The sequence below is a fragment of the Rhinatrema bivittatum genome, chromosome 7 (genome assembly GCF_901001135.1).
Source record: "Rhinatrema bivittatum chromosome 7, aRhiBiv1.1, whole genome shotgun sequence".
NCBI lineage: Eukaryota > Metazoa > Chordata > Amphibia > Gymnophiona > Rhinatrematidae > Rhinatrema > Rhinatrema bivittatum.
The window spans coordinates 89717507-89731002 of record NC_042621.1 but is presented as its reverse complement, the minus strand read 5'-3'; the positions used below and the strand labels follow the sequence as shown (position 1 = coordinate 89731002).

General features: G+C 34.0%; 1 protein-coding gene and 1 long non-coding RNA gene across 8 annotated transcripts in view; both read right to left on the bottom strand.

Moving 5' to 3' along the window:
* The window catches only part of PRMT7 (protein arginine methyltransferase 7), a 323317-nt gene that overhangs the window by 129876 nt on the left and 179945 nt on the right, over positions 1-13496 (bottom strand). The window lies entirely within an intron of this gene.
* On the bottom strand, positions 7548-8425 carry LOC115095246. Its single transcript, XR_003857730.1, has 3 exons — positions 8388-8425; positions 7996-8060; positions 7548-7589 (listed from the first exon to the last, which is right to left on the bottom strand). It is a non-coding gene; the product is annotated as an uncharacterized LOC115095246 (long non-coding RNA).

Here is a 13496-nt window from a genome sequence, read left to right as displayed (position 1 = left end):
TAGCAGTGAATGAAGAGAGACATAATTGCCATCACAGAGATCTAGTGTAAGGAGGATAACCAATGGGACAGTGCAATACAGAACACAAATTATATTACAATGGTAGTGAGGATCAACTTGGTTTGGGGGGGGGGGGGGGCACTTTATGCCAGGGATGGCATAGAGTCCAACAGGATAAAAACACTGCTCAAGACTAAATGCATAATAGAATCTTTATTGGTAGAAATCCCATGTATATTGGGGAAGAGTACAGTGATAGGTGTATAGTACCATCCACCTGGCCAAAATGATAAGACGGATGATGAAATGCTTCGAGAAATTAGGGAAGCTACTCAAATTGGGAATGCAGTAATAATGGGAGATTTTGAATTAACCCAATATTAAATGGGTAAATGTAACATCAGGACATGACAGAGAGATAAATTTCCTGGATGGGATAAATGCTGCTTCATGGAACCAAAAAGAGAGGGAGCTATTTTAGATTTAATTTTTAGTGGAATGCTGGATTTGGTGAGAGAGGTAATGGTCGTGGGGCCATTTGGCAACAAGATCATAATATGATCAAATTTGAATTAATGATTAAAAAGGAGATAATAAGTAGATCTACAGCTCTAGCATTAAACTTTGATAAAATGGAGAAATTACTTACCTGATAATTTTGTTTTCCTTAGTGTAGACAGATGGATTCAGGACCAGTTCCCATCAGATGGAGACAAAGCACACTGATGCCACAGTATATATAGCCCTGCAGTGACCCCAGCCTGCCAGTATTCTCTTCAAAAGCAACTGTGGACAGACTAGTAAAAAACCTGATTAAAACAGATAACCAGATCTGTATTCAACCAACCATAAATACTGAACTCACATAAGATTCTGGTTACCCCAATCTAGGGACTGGATGAACACTTACCAGTAATCCCTTGGGACCCAGAGCCCCACAGGAAGACTATTGACACACTCATGCAGCAGCCGAGGATGGCGAGCTGAGTCCATTTGTCTACACTAAGGAAACCAAAATTATCAGGTAAATAATTTCTTCATTTCCTAGCGTGTAGACAGATGGACTCAGGACTCGTAAAATGTGTACCAAAGCTACTCCCCAACCTGGAAAAAGTGTGTAAGGAGGACGTTGCAGCTCGGCAGAAATCGACAGTAGACAACAAACTAACCCCCACCCATGACACTGCCTGAGTCCTAGTGGAATGAACCCTAACCTGAGTAGGCAATGGCTTTTCAGCATCCACATACATGGCCATGACTACCTTATTTATTTATTATTTAAAATTCTTAATCCAACCTTCTTAATCCAATAAGCTATGGTAGCCCGCGAAGCTGAAGCACCTTGCTTACTCCTGCCATGGAGAACAAACAGATGATCCGTCTTTCAAAACCACAAGATACTGCATGACAAGATGCTTGACATCCAAGGAGCACAAAAGGTGATACTCCTCCGCATCACTGACCATATCCAGGAATGGCAAGGAGACAGACTGATTCAAATGAAAGTCCACGACTACACTGGGCAAGAAGGATGGAACAGTACACCACTGTAATACCCCGGAGTCACCCGAAGGAATGGCTCCCAGCAAGACAAGGCCTGCAGCTCAGAAATTCAATGAGCTTAAAATATAGCCACCATGAACACAGTCTTCAAGGTCAACAACTGCAAGGAAATGCTACGCAGCAGTTGGAATATTGGGCCCGCCAAAAAATTCAGCACGAAGTTAAAAGTCCATGAAGGAACCAATAACCTCAAGGGAGGCCTAAGATGCTTCACTCCCTTCAAAAAATGGGCCACATCAGGATGAGATGACAAGGAAACACCATTCACCGTATCTCTGAAACAGGCAAGAGCCACAACCTGCACCTTCAAAGAAATTAAGGGCCAATCCTTTATTCAACCCATCCTGCAAGAAATAAAGAATGAGTGGGATCTTAACTGAACAAGAAAAAACACCCTGCTCTTCATACCAGGCCTCAAAAACTCTCCAAACCTGCACATAAGCCAAGGAAGTGGAGAACCTGCAAGCGCGAAGTAAGGTGGCAATCACTGCTTTAACAGGTGAGCCCTATCAAGGGCCAAACCATAAGACAGAATCGAGTCAGATCCTCGCGAAGAACTGGTCCACGCTATAACAGATCCATATGCAGCGGATAGCAAAAGGTGGTTTCCACTAGGAGTCTTCTCAAATCCGCAATCCATGGATGCCTGGGCCGGGCCAGTGCCACCAGGAGTACTAGCCCCCTGTGGCCTTCGGTCTTGCAAATTATCCTGCCTAACAAGGGCCATAGAGGAAAGGCATAAAACAATCTGTCTTCCAGCCAGACCTGTACAAGAACATCTATTCCCAGGGATACCTCCTGCGACTGTAGAATAGAGGAAACTTCGCATTGCGAGAAGTCGCCAACAGGTCTAGGAACGGAAGGTCCCAGCGATCCACAATCAGCTGAAATGGCTTGGCTGACAGCACTCATTCTCCTGGGTAAACAGTGGAGTTCCTCAGGGATCTGTACTTGGACCAGTGCTTTTTAATATATTTATAAATTATTTGGAAAGGGATATGACGAGTGAGGTGATCAAATTTGCAGATGACAAAATTATTCAGAGTAGTTAAATCACAAGTGCATTGCGATTGCAAGACTGGAAGATTGAGCATCCAAACTGGCAGGTGAAATTTAATGTGGACAATGCAAGGTAATGCATAAAGGGAAAAATAATCCATGCTCTAGTTACACAATGTTAAGTTTCATATTAGGAGTTTCCACCCAGGAAAAAGATCAAAGGCATCTTAGTGGATAATGCATTAAAATTGTCAGCTCAGTGTGCAGTGGCGGTCAAAAAAGCAATCAATGTTAGGAATTATTAGGAAGGGAATGGTGAATAAAACAGAGCATGTCATAAAGCCTCTGTATCACTCCATCTTGAGACTGCACCTTGAGTACTGTAAGCAATTCTGGTCGCTGCATCTCAAACATAATATAGTTGCACTGGAGAAGGACAGAGAAATGTGACCAGAATAATACAGGGGATGGAACGGCTCCCCTATAAGGAAAGACTAAAGAGGTCAGGGCTGTTCAGCTTGAAAAAAAGACAGTTGAGGAATATAGTCTATAAAATCATGAAAGGACTTGAACTAGTAAATGTGAATTAGTTATTTACTCTTTCAGATAATGCAAGAACTAGGGGTCACACCATTACATTGACAAAGAGCACATTTAAAACAAACTGGAGAAAATTCTTTTTCACTCAATGCACAATTAAGCTCTGGAATTCATTGCTAGAGGATATGGTTAAGGCAGTTAACTTAGCTAGGTTTAAAAAAGGTTTGGACAATATCCTGCAGGAGAAGCCCATAAACTATTATTATACAAGCTGACTTATGGAATTAGCAACCGCTTATTTCTGGCATTAGTAGCATGGAATTTATTTACTGTTTTGGTATTTGCCAGTACTTGTGACCTGGATTGGCCTCTGTTGGAAACAGGATGCTGGTCTTGATGGACCCTTGGTCTGACCCATTATGGCAACTTCTTATATTCTTACTGGATTTGATATTTACTTCAATGATAGCCAAACTTTTGAGTGATCCCTTGATTAGGTTGCTCTTCTGGTCAGACCATTGATTTTTAACCTTTCCCCTATTGATTGGAATAGAAGATCTTCCTCAACTGAGTTTGGTAGTTACAAACAGGAAGAGTTATAATATTAATTTAGACATATTTGCAGCTAATTTTCAATCTCAAAACATTTTGAGAATATCTCCCTTGATAATCAGGTTAGCATACAGCATATAGCAATGTTTTGAGGGAGACTTTGAGAAAGTAGCCCCCGCCCCCTTTTAAACATGACTTTTTACTTTTCCTAGAAGCCTCTCATAAGGAACTTTATCAAATGCCTTCTGAAAATCCAAGTACACTACATCTACCGGTTCACCTTTATCCACATGTTTATTAACTCCTTCAAAAAAGTGAAGCAGATTTGTGAGGCAAGACTTGCCTTGGGTAAATCCCTGCTGACTTTGTTCCACTAAACCATTCCTTTCTATATGTTCTGTGATTTTGATCTAAGAACATAAGAACATGCCTTACTGGGTCAGACCAAGGGTCCATCAAGCCCAGCATCCTGTTTCCAACAGAGGCCAATCCAGGCCACAAGAACCTGGCAAGTACCCAAACACTAAGTCTATTCCATGTAACCATTGCTAATGGCAGTGGCTATTCTCTAAGTGAACTTAATAGCAGGTAATGGACTTCTCCTCCAAGAACTTATCCAATCCTTTTTTAAACACAGCTACACTAACTGCACTAACCACATCCTCTGGCAACAAATTCCAGAGTTTAATTGTGCGTTGAGTAAAAAAGAACTTTCTCCGATTAGTTTTAAATGTGCCACATGCTAACTTCATGGAGTGCCCCCTAGATCTTTAGAACACTTTCCACTATTTTTCCTGGCACTGAAATCAGGCTCACTGGTCTGTAGTTTCCTGGATCGCTCCTGGAGCCCTTTTTAAATATTGGGCTTACATTTGCCACCCTCCAGTCTTCAGGTACAATGGATGAGATTAAGAAGACTAAAAATGATTTTCTTGTATGGAAATTATCAATAGCTGATAAAAGGCCTAGATAATTGTTTAAATAAAACAGTTTGCAAATAAACAGTGAGTGAGGTAGATATATCTCATTACTGCAGAAGATTTTGAAAGACTGAAAAGATTCGGCAACAGTTTGCTTCTCAGGTACAATCTATCTGCTCACCTGAATCATCTCAGCTCTCTCAATGCAAGGGTAGATGTCTCTTTTTAGAATAAATGGTCTTCATTTAATTTAGTACAAGAGATATGAGTAACATAAATCTAATATGAACTATAGTACTTCACCTTTTCACTCTATGCTCTTCAAACTGGTAAAAAGTCAAGTGGAATACTTGACTAAGTTAGTTAACGCTAATCTGATACAGGAATATAGTTCACCCTCATTGAAAATGTTAAGGGTTCATCCTTTACTAAAAAAAAGAATTTGCACATCCTGCCAACATTATATTTCCCCTATTTCTAATTTACCTTTTTGATGAAGGTTACTGAAAAAGTGATATGGACTCAGTTGAATGATTTCCCAAGGAAATCCAATGCATTATATCTCAGAAAGTTGTTTCCATAGATATTACAGTACGGAAACAGCATTAGTTGATCTGAATAATGAAATGAGAATGAATTTAGATAAGAGCAAAATCACACTTATGACGACAACTGACATGTATGTGGCATTCAATACATCTGACCATGTTTTATTTATTCTGTGGCTATCTGAGCTCAATGTGGAAGGAAATATGATGAATTCTTTTAAATCCTCTCTCCACAATCATTCATTTCAAGCTGAATCGGGGAATAAACAGTTAGGAAAGTACAATGTGGAGTTCCACAAGGTTCAGTGTTATCCTTTTATTCAATCTTTATTTATCCCATTGCCAATTCAAAGTTTGGGATTCAGCTGTTTTTCTCAAGCTGATTTATTTATTTAAAAATCTTATATGCTGCTGCCTACACATGTAGCTCAGGGTGACTTAAAAGTAACATTTATAATTATCCCTAGCAAATAAACATACAATTATTACTTATTTATAAAATAATATACAGAATAAAATCAAAGCAACTAAAAAAAACCCATCATAATAAAACATAGTCTGATACCATAGTCAAATATATAAATTCCTGAATATAATGTTCCTTATTACAACTGTAACAGCTGGGAATATTAGGTGGAAAAAGCCTGTTTAAATAAGTACGTTTTTTGATTCTTTGAAGTCGGGGAACATGTGCAATGACTCTGGCAGGGTATTCCCTAGTTTTGGTCCAGCGATGGAAAAAGCAAGATTTCAGCTTATATCAAGACTTGCTATTTTTACCACGAAAATTTCTAAAAGATTTTTATCAGTGGATCTGAGTTGCCTATGGGCTTATATACATATACACAAAGAGGACCAAAGCCATGCTGAAGATTCTTGTTTCAATAACTTAAATATCATGGTTAGTACTTTGTACTGGCTGTGTTGCAGGATGGGTAACCAGTGTAATGAGAATAAAGCTGAGAAAATGTGTTAATGTAAGTGAGCATTTGTTAACATATGAGCGGCCAAGTTTTGAATCAGTTGTAATGAATGAATGATGTATGCAGGTAATTCTAGGTATAAAGAATTAGAGTAATCCAAATTATTTAATCTTAAGGCCTATAAACTGTGCAAAAGTTAAATGTGTCCAATAATGGTTTTAGTCATTTTAGTAAGTGTTATTTATAGAAAGATTATTTTGCTATTGGTGAAATATAATTCTGCATAAGAGCATAAGAAATTGCCATGCTGGGTCAGACCAAGGGTCCATCAAGCCCAGCATCCTGTTTCCAACAGAGGCCAAACCAGGCCACAAGAATCTGCAATTACCTAAACACTAGGAAGATCCCATGCTACTGATGCAATTAATAGCAGATTCCCTAAGTAAACTTGATTAATAGCAGTTAATGGACTTCTCCTCCAAGAACTTATCCAAACCTTTTTTAAACCCAGCTACACTAACTGCACTAACCATATCCTTTGGCAACAAATTCCAGAGCTTTATTGTGCATTGAGTGAAAAAGAATTTTCTCCGATTAGTCTTAAATGTGCTACTTGCTAACTTCATGGAATGCCCCCTAGTCCTTCTATTATTCAAAAGTGTAAATAACCGATTCACATCTACTCGTTCAAGACCTCTTGAAAGTAGAAAGTGAAGAATCAATAGTAATACTAGATTCCAAGCTTGATGTGTAATTGGAATGCAGTGATCATCAATATCTAGTGAAGTTGAATTTCAGATGAGGAATGTTTTACTAAAGGTAAGATTATTATTTCAGCTTTTGCTTTGTTAAGTTTTAATCTATTATGGGTTAACCAACTTTTAAAAGAATTAATGCATGTCGTCACAAAAGGAAGGGTGTTTTTTCAAGATGAACTGTATGGTATAAAAAACTGAATATCATCTGCATATATTTTATAACAGAAACAGTAATGAGAATCGGATAAAAGAAAGCCCTTTATTATACCGCCCGACTCTGGCCGAGTTTCGCTCTTTTATCACAGAGCTGCCTCAGGGGCAACTAAAAATGGACATATAAATAATTAATATACATATATATGAAATGAAACAATATCAACATAAATGAATGAAAAACTAAATATAAAAATGTATCAATTAAAATTATGTTATAAAATCATTGTGTTGTACATAACATAAAAACAGAAAAATTAATACATATATATGTGTTTGGACTTATGGATACAATAACTTAAAAGACAACATGTATATATGAAAAAGTGACTTGAAATACCTCATGTGTATATAGAAAAATAAATAAATTAAAAACAATGTATCAAGGAGTAAAAAATGTGACAATATGAAAATGCAACGAATTGAGAGGTGGTGATCCTGTGTCATATTCATTATATAAAGCTATAAACATCATGGAGTCAATAATGGTTTTTTATATAATATGATCATTAAATATTTCATGCTTACTTCATTCAAGCAGGACTTGGAAAAGTCAATAACGTATTAATTATCCTGAATGTGAATAATTAAAGAAGAAAAAAAAAAAAATGAAAGGAAAGTGTTAAATTGAAAATTGATTAAGTACTAACAGAATAAGAAAATGTATATATGAAAAAACTATATGAAAAAACTGTATTATGCTTGAAGATGGGCTATTTGTTAGCAGAAAATTGTTGACATCAAGCATTATAAAATCTGATTGCACAGATACTATCTAAACTACCTTAAAAAAGATACTTAATGGGGAAGATACTAAGCATAATAAAGTGTTGAAAATTAATACTATGGATCAGAATAACATTATAAAAAAAATTATGATAAAAACGGTCTTTGTCAAGTTAATAATGTGGAACTAAAATTATGTGTGTAAAAAACGAAATGACGATGGATGAATAAATGATTGTGGAAATCTACCTACAGCGCGGATGATTTCACTCCAAAGTAGTTAGACTTTCACGTAGCGATGCTGTGTGAAGTCAGTAACTGTAACAAACAAATGATGCGAATTGAATATAATATAAAAACGACTTATTCAACTGCTATTAAAAAATGCTTAATTCTAAAATAATGCTGATATTCAATTCTCAACTGGGGTTGGATTCAGTAAATGCATATTTGAACAATATATATTGTGCTTCAAGGTGGATTGCTATTTAACAGTATTGTGGAATCTAATTACTTGATGCCACCTTCAATGCGTTACTTGCAGAGAAATATGTAAATGCAATCGATTTAAAGGATTGTACTTTAAAAATAGAATGTAGCTGATAAAAAGACCTTTGAGTGAAATTTTAGCGGGTAAATACTTACATCCACGTAGCGAGCAGTCTTACAGCTGATTGAAAAACAGAACGCCGAAAGTGACGTTATTTATACCCAATCTCGCGACAACATGGCGATTTTCGCGCCAAAAATTGAAAAAAACTCTATTCACTGAAATAAATTTAAGACCATATTGACGATCTATAATATTGTAAATGAAACTTCATAATGTTTAATTACTGTTTAATTACTGTTGGATTGCTGTTATTATGTGCTATAGTGTGAATGAATGTATCTGTTAGAGTGAATGAAAATTTGAATGAATGAAAAATATGAATGAATAAAAATATATGCAATGTATAAGATGAAGACTATAAATGACATGCTATATAGAATATGAATGAATGAAAAATAAAAAATAAAAAATAAATAAAAATGAAAAATGAAAAATAAAAAATGAAAAATAAAAAATGAATAATGAATGATGAATGATGAATGATGAATGATGAATAATGAATGATAAATGATGAATGATGAATGATGAATAATGAATAATGAATGAATGAATAAAAAATGAATTAAACTCTATGCACTGCAACATGGCGATTTCCACGCCAAAAATTAAAAAACATGAATGAAAAGCACTCTATGCGCTGAAATGAGTTGTAATACTGTAAATAAAAATTCATAATGTTTAATTATTATTGGATATAATGTGAATGAATGTATCTGTTGGAGTAAATGAAAATATAGAATATTAATATGTGCAATATATGAGATGAAAACTATAGATGACATACTATAAAATATGATGATATATAGTGGAATGAACATGAAATAAATAAATGAAAAATAAAAAAATATATAAAAATATTGATAAAAAAATATTGAATACACTATATTAAAACCATATTGACTCCTGTATTAAATATTAAAAAAGATGACACAAAAATATATTATAAATACACTCCTAGATCTAATTCACTATTGAGGCCTGCTGGTATCATAGTATTAAAATCGTAAATGAATTTTTGTTCTTTCCTAAGTAGTGCATTATTGAAATCACCACCCCTCCAGTTTGCATTCATTTTCTGTATCACACAGAATTTGAAATCAGTGAATTTATGACCAGTATCAATACAGTGTGCAACCATAGGTTTACCTTCTTTCAATCTGTTTATTGCACTCTTGTGCTCAATAATCCTACGGTTGAACTGTCTGATGGTTTTACCTATGTACCATTTGTTGCAGGGACATATAGCCACGTATATAACACCTGAACTTTTGCAGTTACTTGAGTGATTGAGCTTAAAATTTCTATCTGTGTTTGGAATTTTTAAGCTTTGTGTTCTGAGATTCACAATGCAGACACTACAATCACCACACGGGCTATGTCCTGCTGTTCTTTGGGTGTCAATCTGTGGCATAGGTAGGGCTGATGGTGCTAAAAATTCTTTTAGATTTTTTTCTCGTTTGTTGGCTATCATTATTTGTTTGTCTTGAAAAACAGGTAAAGTTTGTAAAATGTGCCAATGTTTTCTAATGACCTGTGTCAGCATCACACAGGTCATTAGCCAACAAACGAGAAAAAAATCTAAAAGAATTTTTAGCACCATCAGCCCTACCTATGCCACAGATTGACACCCAAAGAACAGCAGGACATAGCCCGTGTGGTGATTGTAGTGTCTGCATTGTGAATCTCAGAACACAAAGCTTAAAAATTCCAAACACAGATAGAAATTTTAAGCTCAATCACTCAAGTAACTGCAAAAGTTCAGGTGTTATATACGTGGCTATATGTCCCTGCAACAAATGGTACATAGGTAAAACCATCAGACAGTTCAACCGTAGGATTATTGAGCACAAGAGTGCAATAAACAGATTGAAAGAAGGTAAACCTATGGTTGCACACTGTATTGATACTGGTCATAAATTCACTGATTTCAAATTCTGTGTGATACAGAAAATGAATGCAAACTGGAGGGGTGGTGATTTCAATAATGCACTACTTAGGAAAGAACAAAAATTCATTTACGATTTTAATACTATGATACCAGCAGGCCTCAATAGTGAATTAGATCTAGGAGTGTATTTATAATATATTTTTGTGTCATCTTTTTTAATATTTAATACAGGAGTCAATATGGTTTTAATATAGTGTATTCAATATTTTTTTATCAATATTTTTATATATTTTTTTATTTTTCATTTATTTATTTCATGTTCATTCCACTATATATCATCATATTTTATAGTATGTCATCTATAGTTTTCATCTCATATATTGCACATATTAATATTCTATATTTTCATTTACTCCAACAGATACATTCATTCACATTATATCCAATAATAATTAAACATTATGAATTTTTATTTACAGTATTACAACTCATTTCAGCGCATAGAGTGCTTTTCATTCATGTTTTTTAATTTTTGGCGTGGAAATCGCCATGTTGCAGTGCATAGAGTTTAATTCATTTTTTATTCATTCATTCATTATTCATTATTCATCATTCATCATTCATCATTTATCATTCATTATTCATCATTCATCATTCATCATTCATCATTCATCATTCATTATTCATTTTTTATTTTTCATTTTTTATTTTTCATTTTTCATTTTTATTTATTTTTTATTTTTTATTTTTCATTCATTCATATTCTATATAGCATATCATTTATAGTCTTCATCTTATACATTGCATATATTTTTATTCATTCATATTTTTCATTCATTCAAATTTTCATTCACTCTAACAGATACATTCATTCACACTATAGCACATAATAACAGCAATCCAACAGTAATTAAACAGTAATTAAACATTATGAAGTTTCATTTACAATATTATAGATCGTCAATATGGTCTTAAATTTATTTCAGTGAATAGAGTTTTTTTCAATTTTTGGCGCGAAAATCGCCATGTTGTCGCGAGATTGGGTATAAATAACGTCACTTTCGGCGTTCTGTTTTTCAATCAGCTGTAAGACTGCTCGCTACGTGGATGTAAGTATTTACCCGCTAAAATTTCACTCAAAGGTCTTTTTATCAGCTACATTCTATTTTTAAAGTACAATCCTTTAAATCGATTGCATTTACATATTTCTCTGCAAGTAACGCATTGAAGGTGGCATCAAGTAATTAGATTCCACAATACTGTTAAATAGCAATCCACCTTGAAGCACAATATATATTGTTCAAATATGCATTTACTGAATCCAACCCCAGTTGAGAATTGAATATCAGCATTATTTTAGAATTAAGCATTTTTTAATAGCAGTTGAATAAGTCGTTTTTATATTATATTCAATTCGCATCATTTGTTTGTTACAGTTACTGACTTCACACAGCATCGCTACGTGAAAATCTAACTGCTTTGGAGTGAAATCATCCGCGCTGTAGGTAGATTTCCACAATCATTCATTCATCCATTATCATTTCGGTTTTTTACACACATTTTCATTTCAACATTATTAACTTGATAAAGATCATTTTTACTATAAGTTTTTTAATAATGTTATTCTGATTTATAGTATTAATTTTCAACAATTTATTATGCTTAGTATATTCCCCATCAAGTATCTTTTTTAAGGTAGTTTAGATAGCATCTGTGCAATCAGATTTTATAATGCTTGATGTCAACAATTTTCTGCTAACAAATAGCCCATCTTCAAGCATAATACAGTTTTTTCATATAGTTTTTTCATATATACATTTTCTTATTCTGTTAGTACTTAATCAATTTTCAATTTAACACTTTCCTTTCATTTTTTTTTTTTTTCTTTAATTATTCACATTCAGGATAATTAATACGTTATTGACTTTTCCAAGTCCTGCTTGAATGAAGTAAGCATGAAATATTTAATGATCATATTATATAAAAAACCATTATTGACTCCATGATGTTTATAGCTTTATATAATGAATATGACACAGGATCACCACCTCTCAATTCGTTGCATTTTCATATTGTCACATTTTTTACTCCTTGATACATTGTTTTTAATTTATTTATTTTTCTATATACACATGAGGTATTTCAAGTCACTTTTTCATATATACATGTTGTCTTTTAAGTTATTGTATCCATAAGTCCAAACACATATATATGTATTAATTTTTCTGTTTTTATGTTATGTACAACACAATGATTTTATAACATAATTTTAATTGATACATTTTTATATTTAGTTTTTCATTCATTTATGTTGATATTGTTTCATTTCATATATATGTATATTAATTATTTATATGTCCATTTTTAGTTGCCCCTGAGGCAGCTCTGTGATAAAAGAGCGAAACTCGGCCAGAGTCGGGCGGTATAATAAAGGGCTTTCTTTTATCCGATTCTCATTACTGTTTCTGCTATACGGCTTACTGGATCGGTTACCGATATATTTTATAACATACATCAAGACATGCAAAAAGCCATCACGAAGGTGCAATATAAATACTGAAGAGAGAGCTGACAATGCTGAGCCTTGCGGCACACCAGTAGATACTGTGTTCCATTCAGAAGAGTATGATCCAATCTGATCCTGCTGTGGGCGACTATATAAGTATGAAGCAAACCATTTTAATACCGTTCCTTTAATTTCAACTGAATTCAGACTGTGTATCAAAATATTAATAATAAGGGTATCGAAAGCTGCTGTTATATTGAATAAAACAAGAAGATAATCTGTGTTAGAATCAAATCCACAAATTGTTATATCAAAAGATAAAGTTTCCATACTATATCCTTGCCTGAAGCAAGAAATGTATTACCTTAGAGGCACTTATTTCTTCAAATTTTTCCCAAAATACATCATCCAAATCTTCGCTTACTTTAAGATTTAAGAGACATCCAATTCTTAACTTACTTTAAGATCTAATAGATTTAAACAATTTTAATCGGTGCTTAAATAGTTTCAGAGAAGTTAAGTTTACTTAGGCTAAGAACATAAGAAGTTGCCATACTGAGTCAGATCGAGGGTCCATCAAGCCCAGCATTCCATATCCAACAGTGGCCAATCCAGGATACAAGTACCTGGCAAATACCTAAACAGTAAGTAAATCCTATTCTAATAATGCCAGTAATAAGTAGTGGCTATTTCATAATTCAATTTTAGTAATAATAGTTTATGGACTTCTTCAGCAACTTGTCCAAA